This window comes from Zonotrichia leucophrys, chromosome 3 (assembly GCF_028769735.1).
Source record: "Zonotrichia leucophrys gambelii isolate GWCS_2022_RI chromosome 3, RI_Zleu_2.0, whole genome shotgun sequence".
Classification (NCBI taxonomy): Eukaryota; Metazoa; Chordata; class Aves; order Passeriformes; family Passerellidae; genus Zonotrichia; species Zonotrichia leucophrys.
The window spans coordinates 1,598,321-1,613,926 of NC_088172.1; positions in this window are offsets into that span (position 1 = coordinate 1,598,321).

The following is a 15,606-nucleotide window of genomic DNA, read 5'->3' on the forward strand; positions in this document are numbered from 1 at the left end:
CAGGGAGAAAATTATAAATACCTGAAGGGAAGGTGCAAAGAAGAGAGCTGAGGCTCTGAAAGTAGTGCACAAGAGGCAGTGGCACAAATGAGACATAGGAGGTTCCCTCTGAACTTCAGGAAACACTTTTTGTTTTTACTGTAAGGGTGACCAGGCACTGGCACAGTTGTCCAGAAAGGAGAAGTGCCCATCCTTGGAGATTTTCAAAAGCCATCTCAACATGATGCTGGGCAACAGGTTCTGGGTGCCCCTGCTTGATGAAATGTGTTGAACCAGATGATCTCCTTTCCCTCTTAAACATTCTGTGATTTTGTGAAAATTTCTTGCAAGAGATTTTTTTCATCCTGTCCTATCTACATTTTAGAGTAAACTGTCAGGAAACAAACTAAAGATAAGACATAAATTATACTTTCAAGTTGTGTAACTAATTCCTTCAGTCTGAAAGGCTAAAGTTAATCAATATTTTTTCTTGCACGACATTTGCATTCAGATGCAACCCTTCAGGTGTGAAAACATGCTTTCTTCCCAGAGGTTTAATACCACAGTCATACATTATTCAGTCAGTATGTAGTGAATGAAGCAGTGCTAAATCCAGCAAAGATGCACTTCTTTCAGTATACATTATCAGTCTTGGATATTAAAGATCTACTCATGCAATCCACCTTCCTATAGAATTTTCTCAGAACATACACTCTGTTCCTAAAGAAACCATATGTTTTTATTCTCTATTTTGTTCATTACTTTTTTTCCCAAAACCTAATTATGTAAACCACGCCCAAAAAATTTCTTGCCATGAGGTAAAACTTTGTGAACAATGAGCAAATGACAAAGCCCTTTAACTTGCACACAACAAAAATTAAAGAAAATAAAATATCTGACTACAACTGTATTTGTTTCTGTCTTAGTGCTTTAGAGATCTAAAATGTGGGGATATGTTTCATATGTAAGTGCTAAATAGATAATACAAAATTACCTTATTTTTTAACTGCAAGGAAATTTTGAAAGTGACACTCAAATACAAATATGCAACTCGTTAGTCTTCACTTGAGTCAGTTTCTCTTGTCTGCCCTTTGCTTGAGCATATTTCTTCTGTTAGCCAGCAGCTTTCCTGAATCACCGTGTCCACAAAACTGATGATAATGTTTCAGGGTTTCATGGAAACACCACTTTATTTATACAAATAGTTTGATGGTTTAAATTTGACAGGTTCCTACTCTAGTCTTTGCTTTCAAAAATATTTTTGGAAGAGAGGCTCAGCTATGGAACAAAGAACATCAATTATTTACATGACTATCCAATTAGTCAACGACTATCAAATCTAATGTCTTGGCACTTCAGGGCCACCAGCTCATCTGGGAAAGCAACCACATTGTTTCACCTGCACAAAGGAAATGTTGACACAAGCAGCTGTGACATCTACTCCCTGCATAGACAGAGATACTGAAGATCAGATGAAGTGAAATAGATTATATATTACTTGAATGAAGCGAGGGAAAAAAAAAAACCACAGGGAAGTTTGACATGAAGTCATAAACTAAGTGTGAACAGAAGTCTACACAGAGAAGAATTAAAGTTCTGTTGATTGAGAAGATCTTTATAGGGAAATAGTGCTAAACCTTTTGTTATAGATGATTGCTATGACATGATTGAAATAAGCTAGACTTAAATAGCATTCAAATAAATAAAATGGTGGGCAGTACATTTGTTTCACATGGTGAACAGATTATTTAAATATTTTCTGAGGAATAACTTTCCCTACACTCATATTTTTTGTTGAAAGAGGGTCCTCCAAAAAATAAGATGAAAAATTACAGAAGACATAAATCATTTGAACATAAGAAATTCTAATCTAAAATAGAATTCCTTATAAAAGTGATGGGTGCAATGTAAATTTTGAATGTGTAAATGTTATCAGAACCAAAGCAGCAGTGATTAATTCCAAAAGCAACTTGGGGAATGGCTTTTATACTTGTTATACCAGCTACTTGGTCTTGAACATTAGAAGTACAAACTCAGAGAAATCTCTCTCTACATCTGTTCAGAGACTTAATTTTGCTTTTGCATTTGCAAAGCTTCTGTGGCTTGAAATACAGAGTTATGAGTATCTCTGGCTTCTGCATTAGCCTGTGTTTGAGTTGCCTCTGGGCTGTGTGTCAGCTGCAGGCGTGTGCCACACAGTTACTGAAGCACAAGTCTACACTTCAGAGCTTCCCATCAAGGCAGCTCTGAAAATCTTAATGCTTGTACTGTGTGTCAGCTCACTGCAGCACTGCAGTGCAGAGAGACTGGAGGACAAAGTGATGTGGCTGATGGTATCACTGAGGAAAATACTGAGGGATGCCTGTGGGTATTGGAGATTCAATGATAGAGTATCAGCAAAAGTGGCTTGGAAATTTTACAAATGCCCCCAGACTGATGCTGTAGCACTTCCAGTTATTATTCTGGCAAAGATGCAAATTAAAACTAGTAGAGGTTGCTGATGTGGGCCAAAGTGTAAAGGGGAAGAGTAACAATTGCAACCCATAGATGATAACCCACATACTGACAAAATGTTTTCCAATAACATGAAAGAAAGTATCACTGCCTTAAATCACGTGGGATGAAGCTGTTTGTCCCCAACATGTAACCAGTCAGTCCTGCTAAAACTTGTCAGTATGAAACAATCTATGTATGAACACGCAAGAATTCCCAGAGGTTGGAAAATAGAACTTGAGGCTCTGATTCTCCTTATATGACGAATGCAGTAAACCAGTACTACATCTGACTCCTGAAAACAGGAACCAAGGTCCCACTCCAAGAAGAGACATACACTTAGAAGGAAATGTAAATTTAAGAGAATTACCTTTCAAGAAATATATGACAGCTAACCACAGTATCTATATCTATTGTATGAGTTTATATTTTTCTGTTTTGAGGACCCTGGCAAAGATAACAAGTTCTCAATGTAAAGGATAAGATTCAGTTCATAATTTTAAAAACGTCAGTGAATTTTCTGAAAGCACATGAGCCATCTAAGCCCCTGTTACAATTAATATATATTGAGAAAATATGGATTGTGAGTGTGATTCAGGTGATGAGCCACTAGGTGACTGCCCTATACAGGGCCAAATTATTTTCTGAGTTTCATTGATTATATCAAATATAACTTCATTGACTAAATGGAATACGGTCATTGCTAGCCATCTAGATTTTAAACACAAATTAAATCCTCTCGAGTGAAACCTTGTGCTAGTTTTGGCTGTGGTAGTGTTGATTTTTTTCACAGTGGCAGGTATGGGGTTGTGTTTTGGATTTGTGCTGAACACAGGGATGATAATGGAGAGATGTTTTTGTTATTGCTGAGCAGGGCTTACACAGAGCCAAGGCCTTTTCTGCCATTTTGGGGAGGGGGCTGGGGATGCTTGGGAGGCTGGGAGGAGACACAGCTGGGACAAAGGGACATTCCAGACCAAGTGACATCCTACAACCTCCTATTGAGGTAACATAGGGTTTTTTTCTGTATACTTGTCATGGATAGAGCCAACTCAGTGTCTTTAAACCTTAGGTTTACACAAGCCCCCTCTATGCACAAATTACCAGATATGTTAACCAGCAATATTTATCACTTCAAGTAAATCACCTCACAAGCAAGATATTATCACATAACATTGCTGAAGAGTGATAACAGTTAAATGATAGAGTTTATACTGCTGGAAAATTGTCTGTATGTCCAGTAAGCATATTCTCTTCCAACTGTTTTGCCTATTAACATTTGGTCAGATTACTATCTGGCAATAATGATCAATTCTGCATCACACTGAGGGATGAATACTGAAACCATGAACATTTCAGTGAAGTACTATCTGTATTATTTTATTATATTAATCTGACTATTAAATCTCATCCTGAGATTGAAAAATTGAAATATAGTATAGGTATACGACTGCTCATCCAAAAAAATTAAATCTGGGTGTGGTTTGAGAAACTGTTCCACCTTTGCAAATATCAAGCTCATTCAAACTGACAGTCACAGAAATTGCCAAGAGCACCACTTATGACCTCAGTCATCTTCAGGGTAATACAAGAATGAGGAGTTGAGCCTCTCTCTAGGCAGATGACCAACACCTCTTTTGACAGAAAATTGATTACTCATCCTAAAACATGCAGGAATCTGTCTAGGACCAAATAAATCTTTAGCAGACACTAGCAACTTCATCAACTACTGCCAGCACCTAATCTTCTGTAAGCAAGCTAATAAAGAAACAAGCAATCATTGTCTCCTGTCACCTGCCAGTATTCTGGATAGATATCAGGAGACTCCACAGGGGCAGCACTCTCCACTTTGGGAGTTGATCTCCTCCAAGTCAGAAACAGAGGTAATAATACTTAGTTATTCTGAAATGTTCAATATCACTGAATTTTTAGCAAGTTCATTGTTACCCCAGGGAGATGCAGGAATACATAGATATTCCTTCAAAATAACTGTATGAATCCTTCACTTCATACCCAATTTTATAGTTCAGTCTTCACCAAAAAAAAGTAAATAGGAAAAATATTTTCAGCACCTGTAAAACTCTGCGTGTGTCTGTGTGGGTGTGCACACAAAGATGTTCAAAAAGAGATATGAAGTGTATCAATGTCATTTACACTCACTCATTAATTCCTCCCTGACTAAAATACTTTTAACAAATAGAAATATTCTACTCACTTAGTGCCAGGATGCAGTTTAGTTTTACACTTGCAAGCAGCTTTAATCTTTAAATACTTTCTTCTTATCTTGCATCTTACTCATTTTATTCTATTGGAAAAGCAAAATCTTCACATTCCAGTGACATGCAAAGCCATGGGTCTCCAGTCTCCTCATGAGACAGGAGACACTTGTGCTTGAAATTGAGATATTATTAGAGACAGAAAATTAGTTCTAGTTCTTTCTAAAAGGTTTTGGTTTTTTTTTTGGTTTTTTTTTTTTTGTTATTTAAATTGTATTGACTATAACTCTTCAATCCCTCAAGACCTGTGAGCTGGGATCATGACAGCAAAGACTAAATGACATGAGGATAATAATATATCACTCTGACCATAGAAATCAAAATTTAAACTTAGATTGATTGCTATTTTCACTTACAAGGCAAACAGAACAATCTAAACAAAACCAAAATATTAAAAAGGTCATTTTTCTGTGCTTTTCCTTCTTTCTCAAAGAAAACTTCTGTTCAGACATCTGATTTTGCATTTCATGCATTTGAGAAAAGGAAAATTTCTGAAGAAGATGTGGGATGAAATGAAAATCAATAGACATTAGAGGAGGAATGGGGAACAACAAGTTGTTCTGTAAAAAATTCTTACGTTTAAGCTTCAATTCCTATTGAAATCTGCAAGGCTGGGATCAAATTGCTGGAAAGCCCCTTATAGAGAAGTTTGAAATAATTTTAAACATTTTCCTTTACATAAAAACTCTCTAAAATTAAAAGACTATGCACACAAATGATGTTATAATAAAAACATATATTTGAATACTACATGTTCAACAGAGACTGAAAATTATTTCAAGTGATTTTATTACTAAGTTGCATAGCAGTCAATTTTAGCTATTATTTATATATTAGCTACATGAATATACAGATTATAGTTTACATGTAGGAGTTCCTTTAGAATCAGCAGACTTGTTTAGAGCACCTAAGAACACCAGATTTTTGCTGAGGAGTATCTGTCTGGCTTGCTATGGTTCCTAGGGATTTTGTCTAAGCTCATACCTACAAAGGCTTTTTGCAGAAGATACACAAGACATTTGCATTTGTAGTTTGGATAAGGGTAGGACAATTGATATTGTCACCTCTAGGTAATTTGAAATAATTGTAGTTCCTCTAGCAACATCAGAAAATTGTGCTGCTGTTGGTTTTCAGGTTCAGACATGAATAACAAAATTGGAGGCAGAAATGCCATTTTTCCCCCAAGTTTTTCATAACCTTTTGTAAACATCTGCATTTTAAATTCTCCAAAAACTAAAAAGAGAGTCAGACATCATAGCTAAAAAAGCATGGAATAAGACATATAAATAAAACTTTGAGTAAAGAATGTACACAAAAATCCATGGGGAATTTATTTGTAACATGGATGATCCCTAAAGCCTGACACAAGTGATCCAATAAAGAAAACCAAAATGCTGCAATGCAGTTTGCTCAGATAGTCTTTAAAATCCTAACCCAGTTAGGCTACAGGACTAAACTGTGGAAGGTGCTAGGTCCCTGTATCCAAACAAAGAAGAATCCCAACGAGGGCAGAAAAGGTATAGTCTTATAAAATCTGTGTAAGGGACTTTCTATGCTGAACAGTCTCTGATCACCTGTGTTCTTGGTAAGTCCAGTTCAATTGCAGAAAAGCATATAAGCCCCAGGCAAGCCCTGGGCCACGAAAGCATCCATCAGGTACCAGGAGCCCTCACTGCTGTCTGTAAGAGACACTCTAAAGCACCAGCTTGAGGGGCTACAGCCCAACACACAGCATGAGGCCACTTCTGAAGGCAGCACCCAGGATGGAAGTGTAGATGCTGAGGAGACAAAGTAGGCAGGAGTGATGCAGACAAAGCAGGCTTGCCAGAAGATATTATTTCAGCGGATTAAAAGAAAAAAGGGATACCTAGTAAGCCTAAAAAAGATAGTACAGATACAGCCAATATTAATTGCCCAGCAGCAGTTACACTTTTCAACTCCATTTCATGGGCTTTATTTCTGTGAAAATAACAATAAAACCAAAACATATTATGCTCTTTTAATCATGAAACATAGTGGAACTTTGATAACTGAATCCTTCCCCCCCTCCCTTTATTTTCTTTTCCATTGGCTTGTTCATACATTGGGAGAGTAATTAAAACAAGTATATTTATTGGTCTGAAGAGAAAAGTGCCTCCATTATTCCAAGAAACTTGCCCTAAATCTGAAAGAAAACCTGGCTTTCCTACATGCACACAGTACTATTCAGTTGTTTCAAATATTCAGCTGGGAGGGTTTGAAAACTTGGACACATAATTCTGCAATGCCTTGCTTCATGCTTTTTATATTCCTGCCACAAAGGGTGAGTTCAGTGCCCTCCTTTTTTTTTTCAGAAAATATTCATCCCCATTAGAATGTAATGACTTCATTTAAGTGGAAATTTAAATGGGGCAGTTGCACATGGGCTGCTTGGGCTCCTGAGATGAGAACAGGAGAGGGAGAATTTTGCCCTTTGAGGGCACCAGATATACTCTGGGTATCGGTACCTTCATTTGTTACCAAATCTTTGTCATTTTGCCAGGCTTCCCAGTAATACTGTCAGGTCTTCACACGTTCCTAGGCTGAGAAACAGCAAATGAGTAGGTGCTCCAGTGCCAGTGTCTGAAGGACAAATTGCAGTGCAGTACTAGAAACTGTACAAAATTACCCTATTTGTTTTATAGGCTTAAAAAAAAAAAGGCTATTTACAATAATGAAAACACTTTTTTTTAACAACAGAAATCTGAATTTATCTTAGGGAACTCAAGAGTAAGTTAATTATCTACAGCCCTCTTCTTAAATATGAAGTAACTTATTTGTTTTTATATCTGATCTGCAGAAACTTATCTTTTTAGTGTTTGGCTAAATAAGGCACCAAAAAGAAACAGTTAATCCTGTCAACAGCAGTAGGAAGCTAAATGTATCCATTAATGATTTTTATGACCTGATGAGCATAAAAACCCACACTGATTAGCTGATCACCTCAGGAGTGCTCGTTACATTTATAATGAAGCAAATCAAATAGCACAGTTTGTATTTGGAAAGCTGAAAAAGCTGATCCAAATAGTCACTGATGTGACCTGGCAAAAATCAATAGTGCTAAATTTGCACTTCTATTCCTCAGTGGCTGTAGATGGTCATTTGGTTAAAGTCAATTACATTAGTTAAACTGATCTACTGCACCAGTGACAGCAAAAGTCAGAACCTGTTGATTTCTAAGTTGTGCTGGGTTTCACAAATCCCTGTGTGGAGCCAGCAGCAAGCATATGTGAATTCACAGTGATGGTAGTACTTCCAGTCCTTCTGACTGACAAGTACCAGCCTACAGGAAGATGTTTTGTTACTTAGTTGTCAACAATCTTTTTCATAGATATTGCTACACTGAGTTTTGCCATGTGTAAAAGTTTATGCCAACGGCTCAGGAAAACGAGGTGGAACACTATGACAGAAACAAAGCAAGGATAATGAACACTTCTATCTGTTAAACCAAGAAGTCTCATGATGAAGATCTGGGATTCTGATGATGACAGTGCTGCTACTGAAAGTGAAAATGCATGCAGCCATTTAATCTCCATGACCACGGTAACAGATAAAGAGAACTTTGTCCCTGGGTATTTCTGATTAATATTACCGATTAAATAGAATGTGAGCTGTAAAAAAAGAAGAGATTCTGCCAACAGTAAAAAAGAGAGAACAAAAGGTAACCACAGATAAGCATTTTACACATATACTGAAGGAAATGTTTCTGAATGACAAGAAAAAATTACCATGGCTTGATTTATTGTATGACAGGGATTTGAGAAAAATAAAACAATTAAAAACTCCAAACAGAATATTCAGAGACATTTAAAGAATGATAGGGATGTCATCTCAGCTTAATGACCTTATTCTTCAAAAAAAAAGCCTGCTTGAATATTGGCTTCTTAAGCATTTTTTTTCTTGTTCTGTGATGAATAAAGCAAGCTGTAAAAATTTAGGTGCATAGAATCTGAATGCATAATAAAACCAAAAGAACATTTCTTCTTTCAAGACAGATGGATGAACAGAAGAATGCTAAATCTATGTTGGTTTTTTATTGTTTTCCTTAACTTGTCAATATATATTTTAATAAAATCTTTGGAGGGGTGTTGCTTTTTGATATTTGTTTTGTTTGCTTAGGGGGGTTTTGTTAATTTTGTTGTTTGTTTTTTTGTTTGTTTGTTGTTTTTTTTTTAATTTGGCTAGTTGTCATGCTTCAACCCCAGCCAACACCTAAGTACCAGGCAGGGTGGGGTGAGAGGCAGGAAAGCCTTGATGCTGTGCAAGAGCTGCTCAGCTGTAACTAAAGCATTCCTGTGTTATCAGGACTGTTTCCAGCACCAATCCAAAGCATATTTGCCCATATCAGCTACTATGAAGAGAATTAATACTACCCCAGCCAAAACTAGCACATTAGTTTTACACTGTTGGATAATATTTAAGTATAGTCCTTAGTGATCACTACAGTCCTAGAATTGCTGCTGAAAGCTCGGTTTGTTACTGTTTAGGGAGAAGCAGGTATCCCTGGTCCTACAAAAGATGCCCGTACTAAATCACCTTTAGAAGAGAAGGTATCAGGTACACAATTCAGTAACAGACATACTGCCTTTTCACACTGTGATTCTTGAAATAAATCAAGTTCTTTCAACTGACACCAGAAGAGAAAGTGGCATCCAGAATTAAGGAGCATTTTCAGATGCTGTTTTCCCACCACTAAAGCCTGAGAGTATTTAACTATTTCTCATGTACCAAAATAATGCAGAATAAAAACTGTGACAGCTGTGGCTACAACTCCCCAAAGAACTAGAGAAGTAATGGCCAAACACAGACATAAACCAGAGAACACACTACTAAAACAGCCAGAAGAAGTTGGTGTTTGGAACTTATCATTCAGCAGCACCCATGTAACTACTAACAACTGACTTGAAGATGTTTCACGGTAAATTTCTCTTTAGATGATTTAAAACTGTGGTATACTAACTTGAACCAAGTCATTAGGTAACAACATTGTGGTTTTTTCTGTTTTCACAGTACTAAACTGAGAGTTTTTAATGTTGCCATGGAAATATTAGATAGTGCATTCAAAAAGTAATTTTATTTGCTTGCTTGCTCTTAGCAGAAGAAAGCATTCTGAGACAAAAGGCAACAATATCTCAATCTACCAAGAAGAAATCCTCTCCATTAAATTACTTTAAAATCACCACTACTAGAGTCAGTCAAACAGAACCTAATACACAATGGTATCATAGAATGGTTCAGGTTGGAAGGACCTTAAAGATCATCTAGTTCCATCTCTCCTGTCATGGACAGAGACATTTTCTAGGCCAGGTTGCTCCAAGCCCCATCCAACCTAACCTGAACCCTAAGCCCAACCCAATCTGACCTTGAGCACCTCCAGGGATGGGGAATCATCTGGGCAACTTCTCTAGACAACCTGTTCCAGTGTCTCACTCCCCTCACAGTAACGCTCTCTTGTAAGCTCCCTTTGGGTGCTGGAAGGTTGCTGTAAGGTCTCCCCTGAATCTTCTCTGGTCTGAATAACCCCAAGTCTGATCGCCCCTAACAGTGACTTGTAAGTAGCTTTCCCTTGTAATTTCTAGCACAATATTGTAGCCTAGCAAGGTCTTGTAACATTGCTTACACCAGACCAGAGGCTTAGGGTTAACAGCACAGGCACCAGGACAGGTCAAGCTTTGTGCAGGTTTGTCCGGGCCTGCCTGGATGTTGGCTTTACCAGATAACAGACATTGCCCAATGACCACGGCAGTCCTACAGAGTTTGTTTTTTTTTAAAATTTTTACTGAGCTTCATACAGTCATACAAATGGCTTCTATTGTTTGATGCATTTTGAAACTAATACATTGTAAGAGCATTTTATGCTTATGTAATACCTTATCCATGACCCTAGTGTGAAATGCTGTGTAGAGGAGGATGGACAGCTAATGATAGTGGGAAACCTTAAAATGATAGACATAGGAGACAGCAGAGGCCACTTGCAATAAGGAATGATGCCTTAGGATTTTAGCTTTTATATTTTTAATGTATTTGTAATCCTGCAATTCTTTAGTGTATTACTCTATACTCCATACACAGTGCTAGCTACCACCTTTACATTTTGTCAGACAAAACAATTCCTCTCTAAGCCTGGGAATCAAGGACACTTATCTCAGAGCCTGAGACAGTGAACAAAAGTGAGTTCAGGGGGAGAAAACTTGGGGCAAAATGACTTCATTACCTGAAGCTGTAAGTGGAAGATTAATCCCCAATATGCAAGTGGACCAAACTTATAAAAGTGTGAAAACCCAGGACCTGCTGTTCATTTTGGGTGTAGCCCCTGTGGGGCTTTGTCTGCTTTAAGTGTAGCTGAAGATCTTCAGTAAATATAACTGCTTTTTATTCTCTTCATTTTATCTGGCCTCTGTCTCTAGGTGAGCCTGAAAAGACATCAGTGGCAATGGTCATCAATTACTGATTTTCAAAGTAATGCAACATTCAGAACTGGGCAAAACCAGTTTCAGGTGTGAGAGTAAAGAAAAAGTATCTAAGACATAAATTACATCAAATATAATGAATTTGGATCTAAAATTGCCTTGAAGACCAATGGAAAAAGAGCAAAGTGGTGACTGCTTTAGCAAACATAAAAATAATGCTAAGTGGATTCTAGAGTGATGCAGAAGACTTCATCATCATCCTTCTCCCACTGAGATACTTGTGAAGCTCTAAGACCCAGAGGCACAGCAGAAGTTTGAGCATAACATGACAGAATGGGGTAGATACTTGGAAATTTGTGGATATTTTAACTGTCTGTAATTTGAACTATAAGTGTCTTACATATTTATAACTTTCGTTGCTGGTTGCATTAAACTACCTTTTGTTTGATGGAATGTAACTTACCAAGAAATTTAAGTAATACAGGATAATTCTAAGCTCTCTTTAACACTGACAAATTTTCAGTTTCAAAGAAGTGATGAAACATCCAGTAGTGTCAGACCCACTCTCACCTCTTGCAGAACACCTCACAGGGGTTGATTTCCTTTTGAAAACTACTTGTTCATAGGTTATTCATTAGCCAGTTCACAAGTTCATTAAATGCATAGTTGTGTAGTACTGATTTTGCAATCAAGATAGGATGCAAGACAAAGTCAAATAATTTATAAAAATAAAAGTATGTTACAAGCAGCTCCTTTTAGCAGCCAAATCCGTAATCTTAATGAAGTAAATCAGGTTTATTTGACATGACTTAGATTCAATAAATCCATAGTGATATATATTCCTTAATTTTTTAATAATTGACTATTAAAGCACCTCCTTATTCATTTTTCTTTCAAGAACAAAGTCTCTTATTTAGTTATGTCACAAAATATCTACTTGTTTAGTCATCTGGAATGTATCAACTATTGCAAGATTTCTTAAGAGTGCACATCAGCTGGTCAAACATTCCTTCAACCATATCTTTTGAAATTCCATCCGAACCACTTAAATTCAGAATTTTCTGTCATGACATGTGTTTATCATCTTCTTAGTTACTAATGGAAAAACTTTATGGTCCTCCTATGAAATAAACCCTTTATTGCACTTCCTGCAGAACGCAGGACAGACATGTTCAGTGACAATCACCAGTGAGCCATGCATTGCATTCATACTCCTTGATTGGTTTTCCATACCCTTAAAAAAACCCACTCTATTAATGTCAGCACAGCTATCGTGCATCTTTTCCCAATGTTGTTACTATCCTTCATCTTCTTTCTTACAATAATTCTACCAGGCAGTTCTTGGTATCTATTTAGTATTTCATATGTGGCATATTGGGATTTATGTCTAAATTTCACTTTACTGGTGAGGCAAAGGGGGCTTGCCTGCACTGTGGGATGAAATAGTTTTGGTCCCCTAGTAAATTTTCATCAGTGCTTTGTGATTAATGGAAAACACTCACAAGAATCAGAGAATGTCCTGAATTGAAAGGGGCCCACAAGGATCATCAAGCCCAAATTCTAGCTCATTTGTTTGCCAGACTGCATATAAACTTAACAACTAGTCTTGATTCAGCTCAGGTCACTAAGGCCTCTTTACCTGCTATAATGGTGACCAAAATAGAGAAATAACAACTGGGAACACAATTTTTCATGTTAGAGAACCGTCATCTATCCTGCTTAAAAGAGGCAGAAGGAGGCTGTTTTAAGACCTCTACGAGACCTCAAATATGTCTCTAAAGATTACAGCATTAACTGACAATTACTAATTTTTCTTCGCTCTTCTGGACTGTGCTAGTTATCACAAAGTTTCTTCAGTGTACTCTGTTACCTCTTTTGACTATTTTGTTCTCCTTAAGTAGGTAATAGCCACTGATTTTAATGTTCTAATCATGCAAATCAACTCATCAGCTTTTAGCAATACTAGTTATATCAAATTTCTTCTAATCAGTGAGAATTTTTAATTTCTCCTGCTTGTCTTCCAGCAGCCCCATATAGCAAATGAAATATATATTCTTTCCACATCTGTTGACCTTGATCACTACATCCTGAGTTTGTGTTTATACCACATTTGCATTCTTATAGGGTTTTCTCTTTTATTTTTGTGTTAACAGCCTCATAGCTGCTCCAGCTAATCTCCAGTGGAAGAGCTTATCAACACTATTTTTTCTGTGAGAAGCTGTAGTATTCATTATCCAACCATCTCAAGACAAGTGTTTGACAAACTGAAACCTTCTCTTTCATACTAGTTATGCAAACAGTGGTTCTGCCTGGTATCTTCTGCCTTTTCAGGGCTATAGAATGAGTCTAAGAAAATTATGTTGGCTTTTGTCTTCTGCCTCGCTTCAAGATAATTGAAGGTTCCTAAAGTGCATAGATCCACGTGAGTGTCAGGTAACTAATTTCAATGTACATCATTCCTTACAAATACCTCCCTGATGCCTGGTGGATTCTCTGCCTTCCGGTTTCAACACTGTCAGCAGTGATGACTGCTTGCCTTTCTGGGGTACCTGAGCTCTTCTGTAGCTACTTGCTTCATTAAAAAAGAATAGAACTCAACATATTCAATAGGCTTTTGTTCTATTCTGCCAGAAAAAAATAAGACAAGTTGCTGATCACCTGACAATCTGGCACTTATAAAGGAAAGTTATGACCTTCAAAGTAAAAAAGTGTGCTATCTATTACTCTACCATATCTTACATTACGATGCAAATTACTTCAAAAATCTCATCATTCAAGGGATGTCGCAGACATTTTTTCATAGAAATCCTTTCTTTGGGATTTGTTCATCTTCTGGGAAGCTGAGGCCTCAGAAGAAGAATGTAAACAATTGTTATCGGCTGGTGTGGAATGCAACAGGTGCAGCGGTGATTGGGCTTCTGTGAGTGTTTGGATTTGCTGACCACTCACAGGAGAGCTTGTCCTTGCTTTGTCCTTGACACAGAACTTTGTTATGCATTCTTTTCTATGCTATTCTTAGCTTAGCAAGCCTCTGCAACTTCTCTCTTTATTCCTTTTAGTATAGCAATACTGTATTATATATCATATATCAATAAATCCAGCCTTCTGATCATGAACCAAGATTCTCGTCCATGTCTCTCACCCTGAAGACCTCATCAGGTCGCTGTAATAAAGGAATGCATTCTTGTAAAAATGACGCTTACTTGTGAGTAATACAAGTAAATACTTGTAGTTTACTTGTGAGTAATACAAGATTGCAGTTAAGGAATTGCACCTAGTAGCTGCTCTGAGGTCCCAGCCTCCCCAGTTGCTGGCACCTGATGCCCCAGCCCCACTAGCTGTACTCACACAGACACACATGGCTGGTGTGGGATCTCAGCACCTCAGGACTGAGGTGTCACCGAGACCACCCTTGGGGGGCTCGGGAGTCCTGGAATGTTCCAGAAGTGTCTGGTGGCTGGACTTTGATCCTACACAGGAGACGACACCTGTATGAGGATAGGAGGGTTTCACCGGGGTGAATGGTGAAGGGATTGGTTAATTAGAGGGTGAGACACAGGGTTTAGGATTTCTGTACAGGGGGGTTTAGAGAAGTAAGATGGAGGAATTGGGGCGTGTCCTGTCCTTCTTCTTCTTCTTCTTCTCCTCCATCTTCTGTGGTGATGGTGGCACTTTGGGATTGGTCATAACTGAAAGTGCACCGGACAATAAGAATAAATGGTATTGGGGAAAAATGATAAATATTGTACATGTAACCATGGGTATAAAGATAGGTGGCTGTCCGGAGGGCGGCACAGTGTGCTCATGGCTGGCTGCTGAGCAGAGCTCTGTCGGGCTGAAAGAAAATCTTTTAGATAAACAATTAATAAACATAAAAACCGAAAGAAGAACTGAAGCCTCTTCTCGTCCTTTGATACGCGGGCTGCCCCAAGGCCACCCCGGGCCTTTCCAGGCCCTTCAAACAGCCGAAAACCGGACAGGCTGGGACTCCCACAGTCCTCAGTATTTAACTCTCCCTTGGACTCCCACTACAAATGGCTCCCTGGCCATTGCACCTATGTGCTGCTTAGTCCAGCTTGATCTTTGCTATATTTTTCACACATTCACAAGCACCACAGACACAAACACCTAGGAACCCAGCAAAAGAGTTAGAAAATGGATTTTGGTAAGAAGATAGGGCATGACCAGACAAGTGTATTTATCTTGTTTACCTGTGACACCTTTGATCCCCTTACCCTTCTATTTCTCTGTGATTGCTCCTCCCCAAATCACCTAGATTAATTTCCTTCCCTGCCTTCTTTCCTTCCTCAAATGTCCCATTAAGTTTCCTGCAATGACAAAACGTTTCTTCCCATGCACCCCATAACATGTCCCATACCCTTATGCAGTGACTGCCTCCATCTGCAAAGTGTTCTGGGACTCATCTTGAT